This window comes from Panthera pardus, unplaced genomic scaffold (assembly GCF_024362965.1).
Source record: "Panthera pardus isolate Hobbes unplaced genomic scaffold, ASM2436296v1 HiC_scaffold_6, whole genome shotgun sequence".
Taxonomy (NCBI): domain Eukaryota; kingdom Metazoa; phylum Chordata; class Mammalia; order Carnivora; family Felidae; genus Panthera; species Panthera pardus.
In genome coordinates this window covers 54,595,291-54,616,507 of record NW_026526991.1, presented here as the reverse complement: position 1 = coordinate 54,616,507, position 21,217 = coordinate 54,595,291, and positions in this window count along the sequence as shown.

Sequence of the window (21,217 nt, the reverse complement as noted above, 5' to 3'; positions counted from 1 at the left end):
TGTCATTTCCCTACTAGAGGCTAACATCATCTCTCACTTAGACACCTAAAACGGTTTCTCAATTAAAAACTCCCACTCCCACTCCCCCAAGGATAAAACCTGAATTGTTTAAAACAATCTGAAGCCCTTCCATAATGGTTTGGATGCTAAAAAAAAAAAAAAAGCCTTCATTTCATTTTTGCCTTTTCTTTTCTATCAGTATTTTTTTAATGTTTATTTATTTACTTTGAGAGAGAGAGGATGCGTGAGCAGGGGAGGGGTGGAGAGAGAGAGAGGGAGAGAGAATCCCAAGCAAGCTCCACATTCCGCATGGAGCCAGACACGGGATCAATCCCACGAACCTCAAGATCATGACCTGATCTGAAACCAAGAGTCAAATGCTTAACTGACTGAGCCACCCAGACACTCCCTCAGTACTTTGGATAGCTTTATTGAGGTATAATTGAGTTAGAGTTAACAATATGAGGGGTGCCTGGGTGGCTCAGTCAGTTGGGCGTCCGACTTCAGCTCAGGTCATGGTCTCGCAGTTCGTGGGTTCCAGCCCCGCGTTGGGCTCTGTGCTGACAGCTCAGAGCCTGGAGCCTGCTTCAGGTTCTGTGTCTCCCTCTCTCTCTCTCTCTCTCTCTCTCTGTTCCTCCCCCGCGCATGCTCTGTCTTTCTCTCTCCTTCAAAAATAAATAAAAACATTAAAAAAAATTAAAGTTAACAATATGATCAGTTCTGTGAAATGTATACTAACTTAAAATAATAATCTTAGTAATGACACTGAAGAAATCTGTCATTCCCAAAAGTTTCCTTGTTCCTGTCCTTATCAAGCAATCCCTCAGTAAATATTCCTTGTCTTTATGCAGATATTGATCTGCTTTCTGTCACTATAGATTAGTTTGCAGTCATTAGAATTTTAATAAATGGGATCATATAGCATGAGCACTTTTGGTCTTCTTTTACTTAGCCTAATTATTTTGAGAGTCAGCTATGAAGTTGAATTATCAATGATTTGTTTACTTGTATTTCTGAGTACTATTCTATTTTATGAAAGTAACAAAAAATCTTTATTAACTGTTTATATATATTTAGATTTTTTTTTCCAGTTTTGGCTATCATGAATAAAGCTTCTATAGAAATATGTTTAAATATCTTTGTGTACATAGAGGCTTCATTTATCTTGAGTGAATACCTATTAGAAGAATGGCTATGTCATATGGTAGATGCATGTTTAACATTTTAAGAAATTGACACACTGTTTTCAAAATCATTGTACCATTTTATGTTCTCACCAATCATGGCTTCAGTTGCTTCCCGCACATTTCCCAGGCACTTCAGCCAAAAATATCAAGTAGAGAGTAAGTGTGTTTCTTTTTCTGTAACTCAGCTGAAACTTTTGATTTCAATAACCTCTTATGGTAGGAAAATTGATATATTCATGTTTAGGTAAACAGTGAAATTAGCAGTTATTCAACATTTCACTTGCATTTAAAATAAATCAATTCCACATTCCTTCTCAGCAAATGCGGTGAGCTGCCTCTTCCCTCAGAATGTATTTGAGTTCCCAGGGGGTCTTACAGACATGCAGATGCCTGCTGGGCACACAGCACAGGTTGGGAAAGAGTGTATCTCTTATTCTGCTATCCGGTGATGTATAATTTTCCTCCTGATGGTTTGTGTTTGACCTCTATGACATGATCATTGGCATTCATCCCTGCTAGCATATGCTGAAGTCGGCTACATCTTGACATCTCTAAGTGATAGATGTTTTCCTTGTCCTGACCCTGGCTGCTTGATGTTCAGTAGTCTTCTCTTAGTCACTTTCATACTGAAATGGGGGTTGGGGGTGGTTCGTAGATATTTAGCAGTTAGTTATCCTTCTACCAGAGCAGTGAAGAATCCATTGGGACTATTTCCTTAAATGCTTCAGCTAACCATTGCTATTCTACTACTCAGATGCTTTGCTGAATATGAGGCTTCTCTATTGTGTTACAATCTCTTTGAGCTACACTCTGCAAAGCTGGGTACGGAGTCCTTCACTGTACTAAGATCTCCCAAATACAGGAATCTCTATCACATCCCACTGGAATGAATACAGCAAAAGGGAGCCCATGAAGAGAGTTCTCCATTGCTCTTCTTTTTCTACTCATTTTCCTCCTTCCAACTGGTTGACTTTATCTTCCTTAGAACAAGAAAATTACCCTTTATACCTTTTGTCATTCCCTCAAATTTATTATGGTAAAGTATATATGAGCCCTTCAGGACTACTTTGCCATAATTTAAGTATTCTTGTTGTTTTTCTCACTTTCTATAGTTTGTTACCTACCTTGTGGTAATTAAATGTCATCTCTCAAAAAAACACCTTTGACTCCATTGGTGGAGTGTTACATGCTAAGACTAAAAATAAATATCCAGGGGGTGCCTGGGTGGCTCAGTGTGTTAAGCCTCCGACTCTTGATTTCAGCTCAGGTCATTATCTCACTTTCATGGGACAGAGGTCATGGCCATGCTCAGTGTGGAGCTGGAGTCTGCTTCAGATTCTGTGTCTCCCTCTCTTTTTGCCCCTCCCTTGGTTGCACACGTGTGTGTGCGCTTGCACATGCGTTCCCTCTCTCTTTCTCTAAATAAACATTTATAAGTAAATAAATAGATAAATGCCCATTATTTGTATTTTGAAGTATTATTCCACTGCAGTTCTATTGATATTTTGGCCTATGCCCCCAGGAAGCCAGACCCAGTTATCAGTTATCTGCTCTAAATTATTTTCTCCAGGATGAAAAATCATTCATGCAAAGCAGTACATTACTATGTGGCTGACTGTCAGTGAGGTCCCCCTGGCTTGCATGCCTACCCCAAACACAAGGAGCATAAGGGGCAAGGCTCCATCCTGTTGAAAGAACTTTGTGGAATTTGAGTGATGGCATGTGAGCAAACATGTTTGCCTAAACCAAAGCCCTCATGAGCTGGCGTGCCAGCTGAAATCTGCCATGTGCTTCCCCTCCCCACACCTCTGCTTGTGTTTGGAAATGAGTGCTGGTACCTGGAATCTTCTGAGACTGGAAAAGCCTCTTTGGCCCCTCTCTGCTTCCTGAGTTTCCCCAAGCTTATTAGAATTTATACAGTACTTGCAGGAAGTTCCTTACTGTGAAGTTTTTGATTTCCCTACAAACAAAACAGAAAGAAGGATGCTTCTACTCCTTCCAGCAGTTACCTTAATCCTTTCCAGGGTAAACAATCTCCTTTCTAGCCTGACTTTGGAGTCAGGTCTCTGCTGGTGTATCATTCTGTTCTATCCTGTCCCAGGTGACCTGGGCTTGATTTGTCCTTAGTTCTTAGAGATGTTATTTGAGACAGAGTTTGAGATGAAGCACCACAGCTACTCTAACATTTGCTGTAAATCCCCTGCCTTCACCTTATCACTCCGTACCTATCCTTCCAAATTCACTCTTACAATTGTCTAGCGCATCTTTGAAATCAACAGTGATTTCTAAGACTTCGTCTTATCTCTGCACAGCTCTTTTCCACAGGATAACAGCTATTGCCTCCAGATAACTTGGCGTTGTAATTCTGTTCTAGCATGACCCTGGTGTAGATATACACTGCATGTCCCTTCTTGGAATTAGCGTTACATACCACCTATCACAGACTATTGTCATAAGCCAGCCATTTAACAAACAATAACACAAACAAACATAAATTTCTCTTTCCAGAAACTCAACTTATTTTCTAGCTCTTGATTACATGTGGTTTCTGCTCAATAGTAGAAATCTAAGAATTTATTGTTATTTTCAAGTACACTCAGTCCAGTTAATTTAAATATCATTTTAGGTTTGACTATTAAGGTGACAAGAGATTTTAACTATCATTATCAGAAATCACTTGTTTCCAGTTAGTGCCATTGATGGCTGAATTATGGAGAACTTATATGTGAACAGTTTCACGTTCATTTCCTTATTTATAGTGAGGTTGGCAGAAAGCCCATTTTAGAGATAAAGAAACTAACCCTTAGAGCAACTGTGTGCCCTGTGGTTACCCACTGAATCCATGGTAGAACCAAGAGGTCTGTTAGCTGAGCCCAGATGCCCTTTTTCCCTTCAGAATCTAATTATTATAGGGGTGCCTTGGTGGCTCAGTTGATTAGCATCTGACTTCAGTTTACATCATGATCTCACTGTCCGTGAGTTTGAGCTCCACATCAGACTCTTGTGCTGACAGCTCAGAGCCTGGAGCCTGCTTCAGATTCTGTGTCTCCCTCTCTCTCTCTGCCTGTCTCTGCTCATGCTCTGTCCCTCTTTCTCAAAAAGATAAACATTTCTAAAAAAGAATGTAGTTATTATAATTTTGATGAGATGTATTTGGTCCTGCTGCTTCTGGAAGTTAGGAGGATTTTAGATGTACTGGAAGGGAAACTTGAATTCTAGTCTTGAGCAACTTGCCTATCTGTCCCGTGCCTCCATTCCTGTTTTAGAAGATAAGCTGGCAGGATAACATAATATTTCAATTGCCTTTCAACTCAGGATTCCAAGATCCTGTCTACTTTAGCAAAAGACAAGCATCAGCAAATTAGATCAGAGTAGGAGGTCATTTTGTTTTATATGTTTGTCTAAGAACATTTTCAAATTGGATTCTGAGGCAGATGAACAGAAATGAAAGAGTAACTATTAAAAAAGGATGAAAGAAATGCAACTGCCAAGGGCATGTATATACCTTAAATTTATAAGTAGAGGGGAAGTGTAGGAGTTAAAGAGAAAAGGGTCAGAAAGAAACCAGACAGGTTTCTTTATTGTTTCAAAACCACAGAAGAAGAGAATGACACAAGTGGTTCTGTTGGTAGAGTGAGATTTCAAGGTTTCTTTTTAATGTTTATTTATTTATTTTGAGAGAGAAAGAGAGATCCCATGAGCAGAGGAGGGGCAGAGAGAGAGAGAGAGAAGAGAGAGAGAGAACCCCAAGCAGGCTCTGAGCTGACAGAACTCAACATGGGGATCCAACTCACAAACCATGAGATAATGACCTGAGCCAAAATCAATCAAGAGTCGGATACTTAAGTGACTGAGTCACCCAGACGCCACATAGAGCCTCATAACTTCTCATGGGTATGAGAGTCCTGTTTTTTGTTTTGTTTTTTTTTTAATTTTGCGTTTATCACACCAGTCTGATTTTTTTAATGTTTATTTATTTATTTTGAGAGAGAGATAGAGAGCGAACAGGGGAGGGGCAGAGGAAGAGAGAGACAGAAAATCCCAAGCAGGTTCTGCACTGTCAGCTCAGAGCCAGATATGTGGCTTGAACTCATAAACCATGAGATCACCACCCAAGCCAGTCAAAAGTCAGATGCATAACAGACTGAGCCATACAGGCGCCCCAGATTTCAGCTGTTTAATTGTGAGGGAGGAGATATATAGAGCTGAAAATACAAAGGCTTTAAATTTGGGAAGAGGGGAAAGGCAGAGAAGAAATGCAGGAAAATATCAATAGTGGTGATCGGGGAACAAAAACAGGCAGAAATCAGAAGCTTAAGAATAACAAGCAAATTGTTATAGGCAATAATCTTAGTATTTTAAGAAGATGAGCAAGGCAATAATTTCCCTAAACCAGACACCATTAAGAGTAAGGAAGACTTGGATGACAAATGTACTTTTTAAAAGTGAGATTTTTGGAGAGCCTGGGTGGCTCAGTCGGTTAAGCGTCTGACTTGGGCTCAGGTCATGATCTCGTGGTCTGTGAGTTTGAGCCCTGCATTAGGCTCTGTGCTGACAGCTCAGAGCATGGAGCCTGTTTCAGATTCTGTGTCTCCCTCTCTCTGACTGTCCCCTGTTCATGCTCTGTCTCTCTCTGTCTCAAAAAAATAAACATTAAAAAAATTTTTTAAGTGAGTTCTTTAACAGTGAAGGATTCTTTACAGGCAGAGATGAATGAGTATGTATAACATACAATGTGGATCTCCATTTTAAATTTGAAAATGATTCTTATTATTGAGTCCTAATATTTGTTTAGAGTTTCTTATTTATTGCATGCTATGAGAAGCTCAGAGAAAACAAATCTTCAACAAGGAAAAATGCTCTCTACTTTTTATGATTATATATAAGACATAGTTAACTAAACATTGTTATTGAAACTTGCTTTCTTTTTGTCAATAGCATGATGGAAAGTGATTAGGACAGAGGCACTTGGGTGGCTCAGTTGGTTAAGCACCCGACTTCGGCTCAGGTCATAATCTCACAGTTTGTGAGTTTGAGCCCTGTGTTTGGCTCTTTGCTAACAGTTCAGAGCCTGGAGCCTGCTTCAGATTCTCTGTCTCCCTCTCTCTTTGCCCCTCCCCCATTCACGCTTTGCCCCCCTCTCTCTCTCTCAAAAATAAATAAACATTAAAAAAAAATTAGAAAAAGAATAGGTCAATTACAATAGGAAGAATATGAAACTATTTTCTCAAAGGAAAACAGAAGATCTAAGATACTGAAGTGTAGAATTTGCTGGTCTTCCCAGAAGCATTCGGTTTTGTACAGTATTCACTGATGAGGACCTACCGCAAAAACCCAAAGCATATGATATTTATGATGCCAAAATATTTTTTTTATTTTTTAAAAATATGTCATGCAGACTCTCTGATTTTGTTCTGAAACTACTAGACCAAAAAAGATTTTATTTTATTCTATTCTATGGTGGATGGAATGATTGATTTATATTGAGGTAAAATTGTTATAGAACATATTAGTTTCAGGTGTACAAGGTGTACAACACAGTAATTCTACGTTTGCGTAAATACAAAGTGATCACCACCACACATCTGGTTACCATTGCCACCATACAGTCGCCTTCCTTCCACATCCTCTTTTCTAAATTAAGCTTCTAAAGCAATAGATGATCTTCTAAGCACTGCTTTAACTGTATCCCACAACGTTTGATCCGTTGTTTTTTTTTTTTTTTCAGTGTTTTTTATTTATTTTTGCGACAGAGAGAGACAGAGCATGAACGGGGGAGGGGCAGAGAGAGAGGGAGACACAGAATCCGAAACAGGCTCCAGGCTCCGAGCCATCAGCCCAGAGCCTGACGCGGGGCTCGAACTCACGGACCGCGAGATCGTGACCCGGCTGAAGTCGGACGCTTAACCGACTGCGCCACCCAGGCGCCCCTGTTTTTTTAAAATTATCATTTGTTTTGAATTTTTAAAAATTTCCCTTTAAGTTTCATCTTTGAGCTATGGATTATTTGGAAGCATTTGTTTTAAATTCTCCATTTTGGGTTGAATTTTTCTCTAAATCTTATTGCTCTTGATTTCCAGTTTATTTCTTTTATGATTATGGAACAATCTCTTTATTATTTTAGTAATTTATTAACCTTTGTAAATTTGTTGAGACTTGTGTGATCATCAAAAATGCCCCGTGCACATGAAAATGCTGTATATTTTGCACTTCCTCTGTGCATTGTCCTCTAAGTATTACTTGTGTCGGAGTGGTTCATGGTGTTCTTCACATCTTTCATTTATTTCCTGATCCTTTGGTTGTTAGGTCAGTTGCTCTGAAATGGGTATTAAAATCTAAAACTATGATTGTGGAGTTTTCTATCTCTTCCTTTAATTCTATACATATTTGTTTCTTGTGGTTGAGGCTCTGTATTTAGGTGCATAAAAATTTTGAGTGATGTATCTTTCTCCTAAGTTGTCCCTTTCATTATTATGTAATTTCTCTTTTTCATTGGTAGTTATTTTTCTCATGATGTCTGTTTTGTCTGGTGTTAATGTAGTTATTCCAGTGTTCTTACTCTTACTATTTGCCGTGTATTTCTTTTTGCATACATTGATGTTCACCTAGCTTTTCATCCTATTTAGGGTACTTCTTCAACCCAACTGTCCTTCAACGCTAGAATATTTCATCATAGAGCACTGAAAAAGATTATTACAAACATGTTAAGTGGGTGAATAAAATAGGTTTATTTTATCCATATAGGTCATGTAATTAAAACCTGAAAAAAATTAGAAATATAGTAATCATATTATTATTATTATTATTATTATTATCATTTTAAAAAAAATTTTTTAACGTTTATTTATTTTTGAGACAGAGAGAGACAGAGCATGAACAGGGGAGGGGCAGAGAGAGAGAGAGACACAGAATCTGAAACAGGCTCCAGGCTCTGAGCTGTCAGCACAGAGCCCGACATGGGGCTCAAACTCACGGACCGCGAGATCATGACCTGAGCCGAAGTCGGAGGCTTAACCGACCAAGCCACCCAGGCGCCCCACTTATTATTATCATTAATATCATCATCATCATCGGGGTGCCTGGGTGGTTCAGTTGGTTGAGCATCTGACTTCGACTCAGGTCATGACATCATGGTTTGTGATTTTGGGCTCCACACTGGGCTCTCTGTTGTCAGCACAGAGCCAACTTTAGATCCTCTGTCCCCCTCTCTATATCTCCCCCACTCACGTGTGCTTTCTCTCAAAAATAAATAAACATTAAAAAAATCTATCATCATCATTATCATCAGTTTAAAACACATTCAGTGTTAGATTTCTCTTATTAACTTTCAGAAGAATTTGATTAAATTTTCTAATTAAACTATATATCATTAACAAAGGCAATTGTTCTAGTGCACACTAGCATCCTAGCTGCTCTGTATTCTGCATAATTGGATAGCTTCCACCAGTGCTGTCCAATAGAACATTTTGCACTGATGGAAATGGTCTATAACTGTGCTGTTCAATGAAGTAGTCATTAGTCTGTTGACTGTTAAGCTACCAAGTGCTTCAAATGTGACTAGCATGACTAAGGAAATAAACTCTTGATTTTAATAAATGCTAATAAATTGAAGTTAAAATAGTGACATTTAAATTGGTTAATGTGGAAACTATTGTGGAAGTCCTGTTTTCCCAGCTCAACATTTCAGATTATGCTTTGAGACTTTTGGTATTTCTTTTGTGCTTTCACTCTGTTCATCTCAGCATCTCTGAACATCACTCCTCAAAATTCATTGGCCGAACAGCAAACCTTTGAGTCATTATAGCCATGTATTATCAACCACAGCATCTGTCAGAGAAGACCCTTACTTCACCTCTAGATCACTGGAATGTTATTATGAGGGTCTGAGGGTGGAGTAAGAAGAGTATCCAAGTAAAACAATACAAAACTGTACATACAGGACATGTCACAAATTCAGAAATCCTGAGATTGTTAGATACGCATACATATCCTAGAAGTCCTGAGTGGAAGGCAAAATGGGAAGAACCGAGATCTCCATCAGAAGGGACAACATGAGTACTTTTATTTGGTTCTTGCATTTCAGTTCCATTTTTAATCTAAATCATTTATAGTATTTTTTATATTTATTATACTATTTATTATATTAGCATACCACATTTCCAGAAGGTTGAGACACAAATGACTTTCAGGTATTGTTATCATATAAACACAAATATGTATTCCCTCCACAAGTAAATTTCTTAGCCAACGGCAACACAACGTGAAACTATGAAATAAATTCATTAACTTCTTAGTTTGAGGTTCCCAGACCTTTCTGGTAATACAGTCATCTGGAAAACTTGTTACAAAATAGATCTCAGTGACCTATGGACCAATACCCCCCCCCAAAAAAAATCAATGGTAATTTTTTTTTTCTTTTTCTTTTCTTTTAATATAATTAATTGTCAAGCTAGCTAACATACAGTGTATACAGTGTGCTCTTGGTTTTGGGTGTAGATTCCCATGATCCATTGTTTCCATACAACACCCAGTGCTCATCACAAGTGCCCTCCTCAATGCCCATCACCCATTTTCCTCTCTCTCCCGCCATCCCCATTAACCCTCATTTTGTTCTCTGTATTTAAGAGTTTCTTATGGTTTGCCTCCCTCTCTGTTTGAAACTATTTTCCTCCTTCCCTTCCCCCATGTTCTTCTGTTAAGTTTCTCAAGTTCCACATATGAGTGAAACATATATCTGTCTTTCTCTGGCTAGCTTACTTCACTTAGCATAATACCTTCCAGGTCCATCCACATTGTTGCAAAGGGCAGAATTTCATTCTTTCTCATTGCCAAGTAGTAATTTGTAATATAATAATAGTAATAATTACAAAGGATAGAAAACAGGGAAAATCAGTATTCTTTCTGTTCAGAAACTGGTTTAAAAATGTTTGTATTGGGGCACCTGGGTGGCTCAGTCGGTTAAGCGTCCGACTTTGGCTCAGGTCATGATCTAGCGGTCTGTGAGTTCGAGCCCCATGTTGGGCTCTGTGCTGACAGCTCAGAGCCTGGAGCTTGCTTCAGATTCTGTGTCTCCCTGTCTCTCTGACTCTCCCCCGTTCATGTTCTGTCTCTCTCTGGCTCAAAAATAAATAAACGTTTTAAAAAAATTTTTTTTAATAAATAAAAATGTTTGTCTTATTTTATTTATTTATTTTGAAAGACAGAGAGAGAAAGTATGCACAGGGGAGAGGGAGAGGGAGAGGGAGAGGGAGAGGGAGAGGGAGAGGGAAAGAGACTCCAAAGTAGGCTCCTTATTGTCAGTGCGTGGTCCAACACAGAGCCTGACACAGGGCTTTACTCACGAACCATGAGATCATCACCTGAACCAAAACCAAAAGTTGGTCGCTAAACCGACTGAGCTATCCAGGCATCCCTAAAAAAATTTTTTAACATAACAGATTGTATACTTTCTTATATTTGAAAAATAATTCTGTGGTAAAGGTGAAGAGTCAATTCGAATATTACAGCACTGATTGTCATACTCATGTTCATGTTCATGCTGGCTGACTTAAGGAGACCATCTTGTTATTGAAAGTAATTATTGCCCCAAGTGCTATGTTTTATCCTCTTATTGATTATACCAGATCGCATTGCCAATATTGTTTTGAGTTTACCATTTCATGCAGTCGACATAAAGTACCATAATAAAATCTACTCTTGCTTATTAAATAAGTAGACATACACATTTAGCCTGAACTACATCCAAATATTAGAAATCACATTTATAAAAAAATCACATTTACATATTTATAGAAGTAACATGAAAACTCCAATTCTTTATCATTTCAAACGTTCTTCAGAAAATATTTGGTAATGTAGGAAAAAAATCTTGAGACAGAGAATGATGGAAAATATATATTCTATTCCATATGCTATTCATAATAGAATTCAATTTTCCCCATTTTTCCCATATGATTTCTTGGATATAAAGCAATTATTTCTATTATAGGAGAGGCTTCTGGTAACTTGCTTTTCTTTCACCGCATAAGAATTCGTAAGAATTATAAAATTCTCAAATAAATCAAACATATGGTCAGACTTTTTATCTTCTGAGTGACAGCTAAAATGAGAACACTCTTTAGCAGCAGGATTCTATGCTCATATAGCACTTAATATATAGTCAGTGTTGGTGCATGTGCCCCAGCAGTCAAGTAACTCTCCTTATTAAGGAAAAGTTTGCCCCATTTATTTGATCCACAGAGTGAAAAGGAAGAGAAGGCATAGTGAGAAACAGAGAATATGAAATAAACCAAAAATATTTTCAGAACAAAAATGGCATGTTTTTAGGCATAGAACAGAATTGTGTGCTGTGATATGCCCCATGTTCTTGTATTTATAGTTTGGCTATGTCAGAAATATATACTTATTGCCACAGAGATTATTCATCCATCTCCAATCTAACATGAACAATTTATTCAGCTACACAATTAGTAGCAAAAAAAAGAAAGAAAGAAAAAGAAAAGCTGTATTTCTAGAAGTGCTGCCATTTTCTAGATGGAGATCTCAATAAGAAAAATGCTGTTTTCAATAGCTACCCATCTAAGCATAAGAATTCTATTTTAACCAGAACAATAACCTTTAAGGAAAAAAATTTGCTGATAAAAACTGAAAATTACCTCAAAGTGATGATAGATGTCTTTATGTTTTCCTTTCATTATTTCTATTTTTTTCTAAATTTGCGCATAATTTATTTAAAAGAGGTAGAATTAAAAGTGTTACAAAATATCTAAAACATAATAGTCTTATCATATTTGAACTTAAACTAATCAGCTCTTAACAGTATTGTTTAATTTTTATTTTTAACGCATTGATATTGTACAGTGTAGAGATTGTACAATAGCAATGAAAATAAGACCTTTCTTTTGTATAGTAGTTCTTCACAATTTACAAGACATTGCATATACATTATTTTATCCTCAATATCCACAATTAGGTGAGGTAAATATTAACTCCACTGTAGAGTAGATGTAAATTTAGGGTCAGCGGTTAGTTGGTTACTAGCTCATGGTTTCTCTCATTTAAGTGACAAAAAAGTCTCAATACTAATGATTTCTCCATTGTGCTTAAAGTGCATTTTGTTGAGATTTAATCAAATAGATGGTGTGGAAACTCAGTGAATATAAAATATACAGAATTAAAAAAATTAATGACAATATATAACTATTGTACTATTATATTTCATATAAATTTTGTTAGAACTTTAGATTTATAGCACAGTGCTGTTCTCTATTGTTATAGATACAATATTTGGTTATTTAAAGAATTAGACTAATACATTCTAGATATTTTATCTGTTCTCTTTGCTCTTTTGAATGTAACTCTTACACATGAATTGAAAATAGTGTACACCTAGTTATAGGAGTAAGTATAATCTTTTTCAAAAAATAAAGAATTAAGTATTAAAAAATATTATTAATGCCTATTACAAAATTTTTAAGAATTTTAAGCAAATTAATAAATTAAACATAAGCATCTAAATTTTCTCTTTAAGTACCTTCAAACTTTCATTTAAAATAAGGATCAAATCATTAGGTAAACATATTTACTATTACTCAATGAAGATAATTCTCGTCTTTGAAAATGTGTTTTTATTATGTGTGAATGTATCCCCCCAAAATACTTATACTTATGACATTATAGGTACCCCCCCTTAAAACTGTTATGTTCCAATAAACTGTAGATAATTTAAAAAATATATTGTTTCATAAAAGCTAAGCTATAGATACTGAAATATTCCCTAAAAGTTCTATCTTTTATTAAATTTTAAAAATTTTTTTAAATGTCTATTCATTTTTTGAGAGAGAGAGAGAGAGAGAGAGAGCGAGCACGAGTAGGGAGGGGAGGTGGCAGAGAGAGAGGAGACACAGAGTCTGAAGCAGGGTCCAGGCTCTGAGCTGACAGCACAGAGCCCAACACAGGTCTCAAACTTAGGAACCAAGAGATGATGACCTGGCTGAAGTCGGATGCTTAACCCACTGAGCCACGGACGTGCCCCCTTCTGACTATCCTTTTTAACTCAAAAATATAGCTTAACTCTAGTCATAACTATTGTAAACCTAGGTTTTTGGTGTTATAAGCAGAGAATCACATGGTACTAAAAGTAAAAGGAATAGAGATCACTGTCCCCTATGTGACCACTTTAAGATCATATACTGGACTCGATATCAATTTTAGAAGGAAAACATCTGATTAGAGCAAATTCACACTAAGGTATACATGACTGATATTATGTCAGACTGTAAGATTTCTTTCTATTCTTATAGGAAGATTCCTTTAAACATAAATAAATTATTAATTAATTGTATTTTCCCCAAATAATTACAGGATGACATTGAATTTTTAAAGTAATGTGAAAGAGAAATGTTTTGTGGGGTTAGGGTTATGAGTTAGAACCAGGAAAGTTTGCTTCTTCTTGTGAGTAGAATTTTGAGGACAACTGTGCTTGGTCTTCCAAATTTTGTTTCCTGTTTCCTTGCTTTTGATCACACAGAGTATCTTAAGACCATTCAGCTTTTCCTATAGTTCTCAGCATAGGAGTAACTAACTTTGGCATTGGTGGGATGAGGTAGAAAGCTATTTCAAAGTGTAATTGCTTATAAGTTACTCAGCTTGTATGCTAGCCTAGGTGTAGCCAACAGCCAATTGTCATTCAGCACTCAAAGATTTGTATAACTTGAACAGGAATTTCTACTTCTGTTATAAAGAAAATGTGACTAATCAGTCTTACAGGAATGGACCACATTAAATATGTTAATCATTTTTTGAAGTGTGTCCAGAATTCACATAAATAACCTTTATATTATATAGAGTACATTTATTTTTCATACAACCAAGAGATTTGGAATAAAACAAAGCAAAGAGCATAACTTTTGCAATAAATGCCTTCAGGTTAGTCAGTGGTTCAAAGCAGCTTCATTTGGTTTAGAAGAGGTGGGGGATCTTAAAATGCGATGTGAATATTTCCATGAGGGTGTATTAGGAATATTTATGTGAAATTACCAAAGAATTTTTCAATTTTGTAGAATTATTCAATTTTGTAGAATTATTTTGGCCAAATATTTATTTTTATGAAATAAGTATTCCCAATATGTAATCTCTGTTTTAAAAAATAAAATCACTGATTCCTTAAATATGTCTATATTTTGCATAATTGATTGCATATTGCTAATTGATATGAAAATATTTAAACCAGAAAAATAACCACTGATATTTACAGTTCTTTCACTGCGATAAAATTAGGTGACCTTCAACTACAATAGCAAGAGTTGTTTCAGTTATATGATACAACAGTATAATAAGGTATATTATTTTTGTTGCCCAAGTTTTTATTAAAATTCCAATCAGTTAATATATAGTGTAATATTAGTTTCAGGTGTAGAATTTAGTGATTCAACACTTACAACACCTGGTGCTCCACAACAAGTGCACTCCTTAGTCCCCATCACCTACTTCCCCCATCCTCCAACCCACCTCCCTTCTGGCAACCATCAGTTTGTTCTCTATAGTTAAGAATCTGTTTCTTGGTTTGCCTCTCTTTTTTTATAACCTCCCATATTTGTCTGTTTTGTTCTTTAAATTCCACAGATGAGTGAAATCATATGGCATTTCTCTTTCTCTTATTTCATTTAGCATGATATTCTCTAGCTCCATCTATTCCATTGTAAATGGCAAGATTTCATTCTTATTTATAGCTGAGTAACTATTGTAGATATATATGTATATGTATGTATGTGTGTGTGCGCACGTGCGCGCGTGTGTATGTGTGTGTGTGTGTGTATACATATCACCTCTTCTTTATCCACTCATCAGTCAATGGACACTTGTAGACACTTGGGCTCTTTCTATAATTTGGCTATTATTGATAATGCTGCTATAAACACTGGGGTGCATATATTCCTTCAAATTAGTAGTCTTATATCCGTTTGAGTAAATACCTAGTAGTAGAATTGATGGATCATAGGGTAGATCTATTTTTCCCTTTTTGATGAAACTCCATACCGTTTTCCAGAGTGGCTGCACCAGGTTGCATTTCCACCAACAGTGTTAGAGGGTTCCCTTTTCTCTGCATCCTCACCAATACCTGTTGTTTTCTGTGTTGTTGACATTAGCCATTCTGACAGCTATGAGGTGATCACTCATTGTAGTTTTGATTTGTATTTCCCTGATGATGAGTGATGTTAAGCACCTTTTCACATATCTGTTGGCCATCTAGGTTTTCTTTGGAAAAATGTCTATTCATGTCTTCTGCCCATTTTTTAATTGGATTATTCATTTTTTGGGTGGTGAGTTTTATAAATTGTTTATATATTTTGGATACTAACCCTTTACCAGATATGGCATTTGCATATATCTTCTCTCATTCCGTAGGTTGCCTTTTAGTTTTATCATTTCCTTTGCTGTACAGAAGCTTTTTATTTGGAGTGAAGTTAAACCATTGTGATTGATGTTTAATCTCAATTGGCATGAACTAGAAGCCAGTAGATGTTGGCTGTAAGGTATTGCCAAATAAATAATCAATCATTTGATATTTTAAATAATCAATCAGTTCTATAAAAATGCAAATTAAGTCACAGATTTTTTTTACAACATTTAAACAACAATTTGACTTTTTTCCCCCTTATCTTTTGTTACTATGGTTAAGGTTAAATAATATGTTAGTGTAGGCTCCTGGTACTCACTTGAAAAACAAATAACATGTAGTGTAGGCTCCTGGTACTCACTTGAAAAACAGCAAGTATATAGCCATTTAAATCAAAATTATAGAAAATATGAATTTGCATAAGCAGGATTCCCAAATTTTTAAATATATAACATAATTTTGGAGTAGGAAGGTAGTCACAATCAGCAATACCATTATTTTTACACTATATTTGTGTGTGCATATATGTATGTGTGTCTAAATGATCCTGGCATGATAAGCAAAAGGTGTGGAAATTTAAGAAAATGTTAAATTTTTTATAATAATTATATAGTAGTATAAGTATTAATATGTTAACATATTGATCATGTTGGATCAATGAGTAGTAGCATATGCAATAATACTAAAGCCATTCTAAGTTTGTAAGCAGGTATTGTTGGATATTTTCCAAAATTAAAACCCTTTGCTAAGATGTTTACTTCCTTCAAACTGTGCCTGAACAAAAACAAGCTCATCAAATGAATATCAGTCTTAAGTTTATGAACTCACCTTCTGCCACAAAAATTTCTGGGTGCTCCGTGCCAGTGACTAAAAAATGCTTTGAGGAAAATCTCCAATTCACAGAAATAACAACAACAAGTTTTTGAAACCTCACTGTGTGAACATCAAATCAAAATATTAAGACTTGGGAGGGAAAAATACTAAGAGCTGGGGAAAAAAAAACCAAAAGCAAAAACAATTTATTGCATGTCAGGCAAGGCAATGCTGCATCATCCAAAAGAAAGCAAGTGAGGCTCCTAGAATTACAAGTGAAGGGCTTAGGTTTAACATAGCTTTAAAGAGGAACGTTAAGGGAAGGATGTAAATTTGTCTTTGGGACTGAACACTGTACTGCTTTATGTCACAAAAGTGCATAGTTCTTATCAGGTCTGGAATAGGCTGCTGAGAGCACTCAAGGTCATATAGCAGGCACATTCTTCCACACATGCCTGAAGATAGAACATATTTTCTTTAACAGGCTTCCCATTTGTTATGCAGACACAGATTACATATGTATAATTATATCGCATACAATAATAATATAATATATAAATGTATAATAAGTATAATAATATAAGATCTATAAATATATAATATAAAAATATATAATATATACACGTATAAGATAAAATGATAAAAGATATATAAAGATATAATAAATTATATATAAATATATAATATGATATATAATGTATTATATATAACATTAATATATGTTATTAAATATTAACATAATGTTTAATATATTAGATATATATGATATATAGTCTATGATATACAGTGTGTATATATATATATTACATAAAATATAATCATTCTATACTCAGAAGCTGAAAATAAAAGACTATAAGTGATTTTTTTTTTTGGTAACACATAAATAAAAGCTCACAAAGCATGAGTCTACACTGCTTGGGAAATTTTTACAAAGTGGATGGTTCCATATAATATCCTCCAGATCAACAGATAGAATATTATGAACACCCCAAATCTATCCTCATGCCTCTCCCAGTCTCTAGTACCTAATGGTAATGACTCTTCTGGCTTCTATCATCATAGATAAATGTTGCCTATCCCTGAGGTGCATGTAAATGCAAGTATAAAATATATACTCTTTTGTACCTGGGTTCCTTTGCTTTGTGTGTCTCTGAGACTTCTTCTCCATGTTGTTGCATACAACACTGGTTCATTCTTTCGCATTGCTGTTGAATATCTCTTTGTATAAATACACCATAGTCACTTTATCCATCTTTGTCTATCCACAAGGACATAAAAGTATCTTCCAGATTTTCTTCCAAAGGATATATCATTTTATATCTTATAATTCATATGGAATTGATATTTTTATACACTGGAGAGCTAAAGTTCACTATTTTCCCTGTATGGAGATCCAAGTGATCCGGTGCCATTTATTTATTGAAAAGACCACTTCTCTACTGACTGCTTTTGTCATAAATCAAGCAACCAAGTGCATGCAGGTGTGTTTCTGAATTCTATTCCATTCCATGAGTCTGTTTGTGTACCTTTGTGTTGAAAATATGATCTATTAATCACTGTGGCTTTATTATAAGCCTTTATAAGAATGTTAGTCCTCCAAGTGGACTTTTACATTTCAAGACTGTCTTAATTATTTTGGCCATTTTCATTTTCACATAAATTTTAAAATAATCTAGGCAACCTATGTGCTCAGATTGTTTGTTTGAAATTTTAATTGAACTTGCCTGAAGTAATTGCTGCTCAATATGTTTTTGTTGAATGTGGATGAATGAATGAATGAATGAAAAGGTAGCATAATAGAGCAATTGTAAAAAAGGTTCTTATAGGTCATTGGCATAAAAATAAAAGTTTCTCTACTGCACCAAAGCAGGGCCATAGGAAAAAATACCCTTTTGAAGGGGTCATCTTATAAAATTCAGTTTCTGTCACTTACTGTATATTTTTTAATGTTTATTTATTTATGAGAGAGAGAGAGAGAGAGACAGAGAGACAGACAGAGAGAGAGAGAGAGAGAGAGAGAGAGAGAACAAGTGGGGGCAGAGCAGAGAGAGAGGGAGACACAGAATCCAAAGCAGGTTCCAATCTCTGAGCTGTCAGTGCAGAGCTTGACATGGGGCTCGAACCCACAGGCTGTGAGATCATGTCCTGAATCAAAGTCGGATCCTTAAGTGACTGAGCCACCCAGGCACCCCATCACTTACTGTATATTTTTAGAGCATAATTCATTGTCAGCCACTGTGCTGTTCAGTTGGTACACAGTGATGAGCAAAATTTAGCCTGAGTTTCTCTATTTAATCTGGAAAAACACACCAGGTTAAATTATGCAGTATTTTCTAAAATATCAACAAAGTTGTATTTCTTTAAAAGTTGTTTTTATTTTCCATTTTTAAAATATATAATTATAATCACCTTGATTGGTAGTCTTATTTGTTTCTTAAAAGTTTTTATTTATTTATTTTCAGAGAGAGAGAAAAGGAGGGAGCGTGAGTGGGGAGGGGCAGAGAGAGAGGGAGAGAGAGAATCCCAAGCAGGCTCTGCACTGTCAGTGTAGAGCGTGATGCGGGGCTCAAATTTTCCAACCATGACATCGTGACCTGAGCTGAAACCAAAAGTCAGACACTTAACCTGACTTAGTCACCCAGGCACCCCAGTCTTATTTGTTTTAATGAACACATTATAAATAAGGAAAAATGTGCATTTTAAAAAATGTGTTGTTTTTAATAAGGGAAAAAAGTTTATTAAAAAATAGTCTGAGACAGATGGTCATGCATGTAAGAGGCCTACAGAGTAATATTATATAAATAAAATTCCACCATGGTTTCTTTATAGATTTTTTGCAAAGTCAGGGAGACAAACAATTTCACCTCTCATAGCATTCTAAGTGTCAATACATTTACAATTTTTTTGGTTGGTAACTTGTCATAACTTTTATCAATATTATTTCGTTAGAGGACAAACTAGGCAACAATGGGAAGCTTTGTGTTCTCTGGTCCTTCTACTTTGAGTGTTCAAACAGAACATATGCTGCAACAGGGAACTGGTACGTAATGGTACCAATCAGGCAAAAAAAAAACTAAACACAGTGAAACTCCAAGCAAACAGCAGTATCTTCAGGATTAGGAATTCTAATATGGGGGAAGAAAGGGCCTAAGAAAGTAATTAAAAATTGGCGGTGGGGGGAATACTAGTAGGTACACTGCATACAAAAGTGCAGTTCACAAAGGCTAAAAACAGCAGGAATGCAGAAGCTGAATTAGAACATCATCATAAGCTTAATGGTTTCTGTGGCAATTTATGGAGATAATTTTTCCATCCTTAGTAGATAAGAGGTAAAGATGGCATACAAATACAGTATAACTCCTGAAATGTTATAAAGTGAAATAATTTCATGGAGGTCTCTTTGAGATTTAGCAATGTGCAGGTAAACTTATTATTCCATAACTAAAAGATAACAATATTATCAAAAGAATAGATAGTTCCAGTGAAACAATATAGAAATTTGTATGTGTGTATTTATACATGTATGTGTATAAATTCACTTTTTAATGTTCTGTATTTGTATAGTATTTGCTACATATTTTGTAAATCAAAGCATGAATTGTTTATTTGGCCAACTATCATTTTTATCTACCCAAGTATAAGCATATTTGATCCTAAGACATTTTAATTCTGTATTTTTCAGAGTTAAACTATGATCTTGGTTCCTAAGATGAAGCATAGTATTCACTATGCATCGTGATGTACCCAGAACTATGTTAGCTAGGTCTGACAATGGGTAGAAAAAAAATGAATAGATATATTTCTGACCCCATTTAAAGTTCTTCCTGCTTATGGAGACTATAAGCCTAAGAATAATTTTCCAAAATTGAGGAAAGAGAATTTATTTCAACTCTAATTGACATAGCTGACATAGGGAAGTTATTAGGATGGGTCACAGTGCTATTTTATGGTAGGTGGAGTTGAGATTCAATGTAGCTCCAAAGCTTGAACATCTGCTATTCCACATTACTCTAAGAACAATAAATACAAGAAAACATGGTCTACCTTATTCATAATGAAAAATGCAAACTGAACAAGAACAGATACCACATTTCAACGCAAACTAATAAACGTTGATAAACAGGTAGTCTATACAATAACTAGGAGAGTAAATTGAAGGGCAGATTGGCAGTCTCTATCCAATGTACTTTCATAAGTGTGTAAAGAGAATACATGAGGACATTCAAGACAGAACTGTTTATAAAAGTGAAAAAGTAGAAATTATCTAAGTTCACAAAGAAAGGGTTCTCATTGCATGCATGTTAGTATATCCAAACAATGAAATAATGGTTAGCTGTTAAAAAATATTCCAAAGCAGGTGTGTCTATACAGGCATGGAGAGTTGTTGTAGCTGTAATTTCTACTGGGGGGAAGAAAAACATAAAACAAGCAAATTGTTGAAAAACATATTTTTAAAATTTGTTAATTCAGATGTTAATATATTAATATGCTTAGAAAATCTCTGGAGGGATACACTTGAAATATTAACAGTGGTTACGTCCACATAGTTGGTTCACAATTGGAGAGATGGATTTGGGGCAGTTTCACCTTTTAACATGTGCCTTTCTATTCTGAATTCATTTTAATGAATGTATACCACTTTAATATTAAAATAACTAGATAATTATATAACATAAACCTCTCACCTTCTAAAAATATGACAACAACACATAAAATGAGCAGTACATACTGTCCAAAATAAACACAACAGTATCCCCATGGACAAGTGAGATCCAGTTGCCAGCTGCCCACACCCAGCAAAGTGCTTACATTCAGAAAA